Source organism: Myodes glareolus, chromosome 15 (genome assembly GCF_982192425.1).
Source record: "Myodes glareolus chromosome 15, mMyoGla1.1, whole genome shotgun sequence".
Lineage (NCBI taxonomy): Eukaryota > Metazoa > Chordata > Mammalia > Rodentia > Cricetidae > Myodes > Myodes glareolus.
The window spans coordinates 9,084,559-9,092,068 of NC_142040.1; the positions used below are offsets into that span (position 1 = coordinate 9,084,559).

A 7,510-nucleotide genomic window follows, 5' to 3' on the forward strand; every position below is an offset into this window, starting at 1 on the left:
TTTTAATATCAACTTTACATGATACAGATATTTCAAAGACTTAATGAGAAGTCTGGTTTGTTTTAATCACCCCAATTGTGCTTATATCCAAAGGCCTTTTAATAAAGACAAAAGCACACGTTGGCGCTTGTGTGCTCTTGTTCGGAAAAACTGTCGTGTACAGCAAATGGATGGGTGTAAGGAGCATAATGTCAAGCAGAGTAAGACAGACAGAAAGACAAATATGAATTTTTTTTTTACACAAAATCTATATTTAGAAGTGACAGGGTGATAGAGGGGCACGAGCAAGAAAGTGGCAGAGAACAGGAAAGGGTAGCCGTGCAAAGAATACCAAGTGTGAGAATGACCAACGGGAGAGATGGACCCTGGGTGCGAAGCAGCACTCGTATTATGGGGGTGATCAACTGATTTCTGATCGCATTAAGGCTCCCTACACAGAGGAAAATACACGAGTGGTACTGGAAATCTTGTCTAGTCCAGAGATGAGCCTGCAACAGTATTCTGCTAAATAGGCAGAAAATCAAACTGCCTTTAATTCCTATCTGTACACATAGATTAGTGCAGTTCTTGGGCAGATATGTTTGTTTGTAGACAGACTTTCTTTAAATAGTCTTTGATTTCTAAAACTTGCACTGTAGAACAGGTTAGCCTTGAACTCAGGGATTAAAGGCGTGTGCCTCCACTCCCAGCTTTGAGGTGTTTCTAGTGTGGAGGACGGTCGTTACTGCAGAAGCTCACAGCCGGTCAAAGTGCAGAGATTAAGTACAAGTGCAATACAAAGGCACAAATGAGCCATCCATGCCACCCTTCCCCAAAGGCCCAGGAACACCCACTGGGAAGGGGAAAGAAAGACAATAAGAGCCAGGGTTTGGGGAGGACTCAGAGAAGCTGTCATCTGCACAAAACCAAACATTCCAGCACCGAGTAGGAAGGCATTCATGAAGCCCTGCCTATCCCACCCTCCCTCACCCACCCATGACCACCCCTGAGGAGCTATGGACATTCAACAGCTCTTCCAGGGGAGAGCGACAGACAGTTTTCTTTAAACCCCCTGACTTCTGGCTAGTCAACTATGCTCCATTGAATGGCCCCACACCCAGGAGTATGTGGATAGCACAAAATGGGGTCAAGGAACTAGAGAGTAGAGAGATGGTTGCTCTCCAAAGAGCTGGCATTTGATTCCCAACATCTACAGGGTACATCACAAACGTTGATTCCTCGAGTTCCAGGGATCCAGTGTCTTCTTCTAGCCTCCACAGGCACACATGTGGTGCACAGACATGCAGCACAGCTCCCACACACATTTAAAAAATCATGGAACAAAACAAATTAGAGTCAAGGGTTTTGTTCTTCTTCTTTTTAAAGAGGACACAAAACCTTGGGGTTGGGGTAAGGAAGTGGGATGGACCCGGGAGGAGTTAGTGGGAGGAGTGAAGGTGGAATATGATCAAAGTACAATCTATCAAATTCTCAAAGAATTTATAAAATATTCTAAAAGAAAACTTATTTTGTATAATTAATACAGACTATGTTTTTCCTAATGAGCACGTGTCAAGCAACTGTGGAGGATGTGAACTTTGGTCACCTTTTCAATTTGTTTAAGTACTCAGAAGAACGAGAAAAACCATACATGAAAATCATAAAGTAAAATGAGTTTTAATACGAATATTGTCATTTAATCAATAGAAGCCTTAGCAAAGGCCAGCAATCCTGTCGTCACTGTCCTTTGCTGTGGTGAAGAGCAATAGGAACTTGGGGAGGATAGGGCTTATTTGACTTACAGGTCAGAGTCCTTCCTGGAGGGAAGCCAAGGAAGGAACTCAAGGCAGGAGCCTGGGCGCAGGAACTAAGTCAGGAACCAGGGAGGGGTGCTGCTTGCTCTCCGGGGCGTACTTCGCCTGCTTTCTTAAAACACGTAGGACCACCTTCCCAGGGGTGGGAGGATGCGCCTCCCCCAGAACTGGGCCTCCCACATAAATAATTCGGTAGGGAAATGCCCAGCAGACTAGTCTCCAGGCCAACCTTATGAAGGCATTTTCTCAACTAAGACTCCCACTGCCTAAATATGTCTCGGTTTGTGTAGAGCTGACAAAAACCAACCACCACTAATCCTTAATTTTCAAAACTGGAATTGGGCATTCACTCCCTTTTCAAATAATGTGGTTTGAACTTATTTGTAATTCATCAGTCTCATGTGGTTCTTTGTGGTTAGCTAGAAAACCCATAACATTTTACAATCTTATTAGGAAAATTTGTTTACAGATAGCATGCTTTAAACATAAAGCCAAAGGAGGCCGGGCAGGAGTGCAGGACTGTCTCCTGGGCAGGACGCGGCTACCACATCAAGACCTCGCAGAAGCCCTGTGGACCTGCACAAGACCAAGCGAGCCAGAACTCCTGCGTGGATGGGAAAGAGCTTTGCCGTGCTGTCTCTTCCTGGGGAGCTAATGGCAGTTGATAGCTGCTGGAGGTGGAAGAATAATTTGTTTCTTTTAGGGGGTGTTTCCCACAGATAAGTGGATACCGACATATGTGTTTCAAAGTCCAAAATGATAAAGCATTAAAAGTCTGTCCGAGCGTTCTGAAGTAAAATCCATCCATGACTGTAAGGACAGTAGGGATTTCCGCTGGCATATTCTCTCTAGTGGGAAGGGCTGGTTCACACAGTTGATACAGGGATTTCCGCTGCCATCTCCTCTCCAGTGGGAAGGGCTGCTTAGAACAGTTGATACAGGAATTAAAAGGTTTGTATTACAAAAGTAATAAGTATAAACCCAAGTGCATGAGAATTCACAAGGCCATTGGTGAAGTGTGCTCTTCACAACTTGAGCTACCATCTGCTTCCTGACCCTGGAATAGCGGTCACTAAAAACCTTAGAATTCTGAAAGAAGCCAGTCCTCAACCATCTTGTAAACTCAAGCTGCCTCACCTTCCAGCTTTTTCCAGGCAGATACTTGTTGGTTTTTAATCATAGCTGTGCAAGTAGAATTCTCCCCAAACAGGAACAACACAGCATGTGCACTGAGCTGGTTGCTGTAAGTGGTAGTCTCCTTTTACAACAGTTCGGTTACAGTAAATAAAGGTGGTTCAGGATGACAGTGAAATTAGCCTGAGGCTGGAAACCCTCCCTAGGCTCAGGGGACACTGGTGGCCAGAGGTTTTTTGGTTTTTTTATTTTTTATTTATCTCAGGATTTTAGCTAGCCAAGACTGGCTTTGAATTCCTGATCCATCTGCCTCCACCTCCCCAAATCTGGGATTATATGCATACCTGGCTTTTTAAATCAATTATTAAAAGCCCCGTTATCAACAGAGACAGTATAGGTGACTAGAAAGGTGATATTCAGTCTGCAAAACATGAATTTGCTATATGAAACTAGGAACTCATGCCTCTTGGTGACTTTTGCCTTTAAATTACAGTATCTTCAGCTGGGCAGTGGTGGAACATTGCTTAATCCCAGCACTCAGGAGACAGAGGCAGCAGGACCTCTGTGAGTTCAAGGCCAGCCTGGTCTATAGCCTGAAAGCTCTTGGATAGGATCCAAAGCTACACAGAAAAACCCTGTTTCTAAAAACCAAAACAAACAAACAAATAAATAAATATTAAAAATTACTCCAAGAGCCAGGCGGTGGTGGCACATGCCTTTAATCCCAGCACTCAGGAGGCAGAGGCAAGCAGATCAAGGCCAGCTTGGTCTATAAGAGCTAGTTCCAGGACAGGCTCTAAAACTACAGTGAAACCCTATCTCGAAAAAAAAAATAACAAACAAACAAACAAACAAAAAATTACTCTAAGAATATATTGTTTTCATCCTGAATATAAAGTTGTGCCAGGTGAAAAAGCCCAAGATAGGCAGGGCCCGAGACTGGAAATCCCACTTCTGAGGCTCAGGCAGCAGGAACTGACTCTGAGGACAGTCTGAACTACAGTGTGAGAGTCTTTCTCAAAGCAGCAAACAAACAAAAGAAGGGAGGGGGATGAAGGTGGCAAAGCAGTTTAGAAAGAAATGAAGGGTTTCCAAACCAGACGCCACTGGAACCCGCAGAATAAACATTACAGGCTGTAGGAAGGCCCCCTCCCCGCAGAGGCCTCTCCTCCCCCTCCCCGCAGAGCTCTTCAGTTTGTAGAGATGGAACTTTCCTGGGGTGTGAGGAGTGAACTCTGTGACTTGTGGTTATGTTTGCTTTAGTGAAGAAAACAAACAAACAGATTCAGTGACATCCTGATAACAAAATCTACACTAGTCTTAAGTGGGAAAACAACACGGACTGAACAATTATCACAAAATCCACAACATATTCAAGTTTATATTTCGTATGGATAATGTAACGGAAATCTTACTTCTGGTCTCCATATCAACCTTCTGAATTCTGGTGATGTTAAAGGGATGAAGTCCGAGATACACACTTAAAATCCAGTCTCAACACTAAAGGAGACAAAACCTTAGGACTGTCAACACACACCAGCCAAGGGCTAAGATTAAACATGGATTTCAGACTTTTCTCCAAGAAACAAATCTTTTTAGTTGTATGGTTGTTCTCATACCAAAACACCAAAAGTTTCAGTTACAATTACTTATTGTGTGTGTGTGAACATGTCGATATAAAATCTAACATCTTCAGACACAGCATGACTTATTGTGTGTGTTTGTATGTGTGTGTACGTGAACATGTTGATATAAAATCTAACATCTTCAGACACAGCATGACTTATTGTGTGTGTTTGTATGTGTGTGTACGTGAACATGTTGATATAAAATCTAACATCTTCAGACACAGCATGACTTATTGTGTGTGTTTGTATGTGTGTGTACGTGAACATGTCGATATAAAATCTAACATCTTCAGACACAGCATGACTTATTGTGTGTGTTTGTATGTATGTGTACGTGAACATGTTGATATAAAATCTAACATCTTCAGACACAGCATGACTTATTGTGTGTGTTTGTATGTGTGTATACGTGAACATGTCGATATAAAATCTAACATCTTCAGACACAGCATGACTTATTGTGTGTGTTTGTATGTGTGTGTACGTGAACATGTCGATATAAAATCTAACATCTTCAGACACAGCATAGCTTCTGTCATATTCAGTCGTGGACAGTTCTTTTTTTTTAAAAAAATTATTTATTTATTTATTATGTATACAATATTCTGTCTGTGTGTATGTCTGCAGGCCAGAAGAGGGCATCAGATCTCATTTCAGATGTTTGTGAGCCACCATGTGGTTGCTGGGAATTGAACTCAGGACCTTTAGAAGAGCAGGCAATGCTCTTAACCACCGAGCCATCTCTCCAGTCTCGTAGACAGTTCTTTAGATTTGAATTCAAAATTTTATACACCGAAGTAGAATTTTAACTCATAAATCTGTGGAATAACTATAACAAAAAGAGATAGTTGCTTACATGCTGAAGAAGCGATGCCAGTGTGACCGGGACAGGTTCGGTCTGGTGCATTTCTGCAACTCTCCCAACTGAATCAACTGGAAGGACTTCAGGGGGGCAAAGAGATGGTGCAGGAGAGCCATGGTGGTGCAAGATCCAGATAAAAGGACACATTGGTCACAACAAGCCAAGCCAACAAAGTGGGAGGAGATTCGCTTGACAGGACTCGAGAATTAGCAGATGAGTAGGAGGAGACAGCATACGAGCTGCGGGCTGGGTGCAGTCTTGCAGTGGTGTGAAGGTGAAGAGCAGAGAGGCCCATGATGACATGCCACAATCTATGACGGAAGACATTTTGAGTCTGTAAATGCAAAGTTATTAAAACCAGGAGAAATAACATACACAATTTGGTCTCAGCATAATAGTTCATTTAGAAATGAAAATATAAACAAGTATTTAAAGATACCAGAATCTTTTTTGTTTCCCATGTTTTTGTGTTTTGAATAAATAGAAGGGGGAAACAAAATGAATCAAATATATTTGTTTATACACTTGAGGAATACTATGTGCCAAAACCTAAACTGTAAAGGTGAAACAAGGCTAAAAGAATGGAACGCAGGCTGGGTGGTGGTGGCGCATGCCTTTAATCCCAGCACTCGGGAGGCAGAGGCAGGCAGGTCTCTGTGAGTTCAAGGCCAGCCTGGTCTACAAGAGCTAGTTCCTGGACAGGCACCAAAAACTACAGAGAAACCCTGTCTCAAAAATCCAAAAAAAAAAAAAAACCCAAAAAATGGAACGCAGGTAAAAACGATGGTGAGGAAGTTTTTAGCACTTTGTCGGTTACTAAAGTGTTTGAGAAACTAAGTTAGAGAAAATAGCAAAATAAATATAGTGCAGCAAAAGAGCATCAAATAAAATAATAAACTCTACGATCAGAACGTTTACAGCTACAAATAATACCAAGGTCTTTTCCACTAGATGCAGTTCTCGTATACTTAAACACTGATTCTTAATTTTTCAGCAATGTGTTATATTCAAACTGGAGAGATTTTACCAAAAGCTCAGTCACCCCCTAGCCTTCAGTTCGTTAAGGGATTGAGGTAGTGAGGGCTGGGGAACTGACTCAACAGTTGGGACTGTGCTTTTCCAGACAACCTGAGCTGGATTCGCAGCATCCACACTGCCGGACTAAAAACTATCATTAAAGAAATCCCCGGCTACCCCATCTTCCGGCTTCCACAGGTACCCTCACATACACTGCACACTCTCACAAAGATAAACATACGTACCTATAAATAAATAAAATCTTTAAAAATTATTTATGTACTCGCTGTGCCCACTTTTAACTCCAATCCTTGCTCTATCCTATTTGAAGGTCTAACGCATATTATCCACCTATCCAGAGCAAACTTGACATTCCAGCTGTGACCACTAGGGGGAGAAAAACACCAGTAGAAGTTGTTTCCACCGATTAACCCAACGGTCGGGTACTTTACCAGATTATCCACCAGGTGTCAACCGAGAGAAGGCTGAGTTCCCCCATTTAAATACATAAATGCACAATTTTAGTCACGACAAGCTCAGATAAATGACTTACTCAGCAATTTTTCTTGACATCATTACATTCAATATCTTTTTTTAGTTCAAGACGCCTTGTGAACTAATATCCAACTAAATAAAAATGCAATTTTTTAAAATAAAGGAAACAACAAGATGAATGTTTTTAGTTTGTTGTGATTCAATCTATTCAGATTTACTATGCAAAAGAATCTAAAGGGCTTAACTACGGACAAACTCCTCCACCCTCTTTTTTGGTTTTATTTTGCAAACTTCTATTGGAAGAAGCTCTGCTGGTTACGAATAACATTAGGGTATACCATCACCCTCTGAATGTTGTTTAGAACAACCCTCTGGTGTTGTTTAGAACTTACTGTTTTTATCAAAGCACTCACAAAGGAGAGGTGTACCTGACTTTGAGAAGTACCACGGCAATTAGCAAACTGAATTAAACGTGAGGCTTCACAAAATTAAGCCTCACTTATGTAACAAATCTTACTTAAGACCCAAAACCACTGTATATGCTTCCCTAGCTAAGTTCCAGCCTGTGGTAAACAATGTCG

At 41.8% G+C, this 7,510-nt stretch overlaps 1 long non-coding RNA gene across 1 annotated transcript; it reads right to left on the bottom strand.

The window, feature by feature from the left end:
- Positions 1-1,640: 1,640 nt before the first annotated feature.
- Positions 1,641-5,854, bottom strand: LOC125394057 (uncharacterized). The gene is made up of 2 exons (XR_007230068.3): positions 5,412-5,854; positions 1,641-2,712 (listed from the first exon to the last, which is right to left on the bottom strand). It is a non-coding gene; the product is annotated as an uncharacterized LOC125394057 (long non-coding RNA).
- Between the last annotated feature and the right edge of the window lie 1,656 nt (positions 5,855-7,510).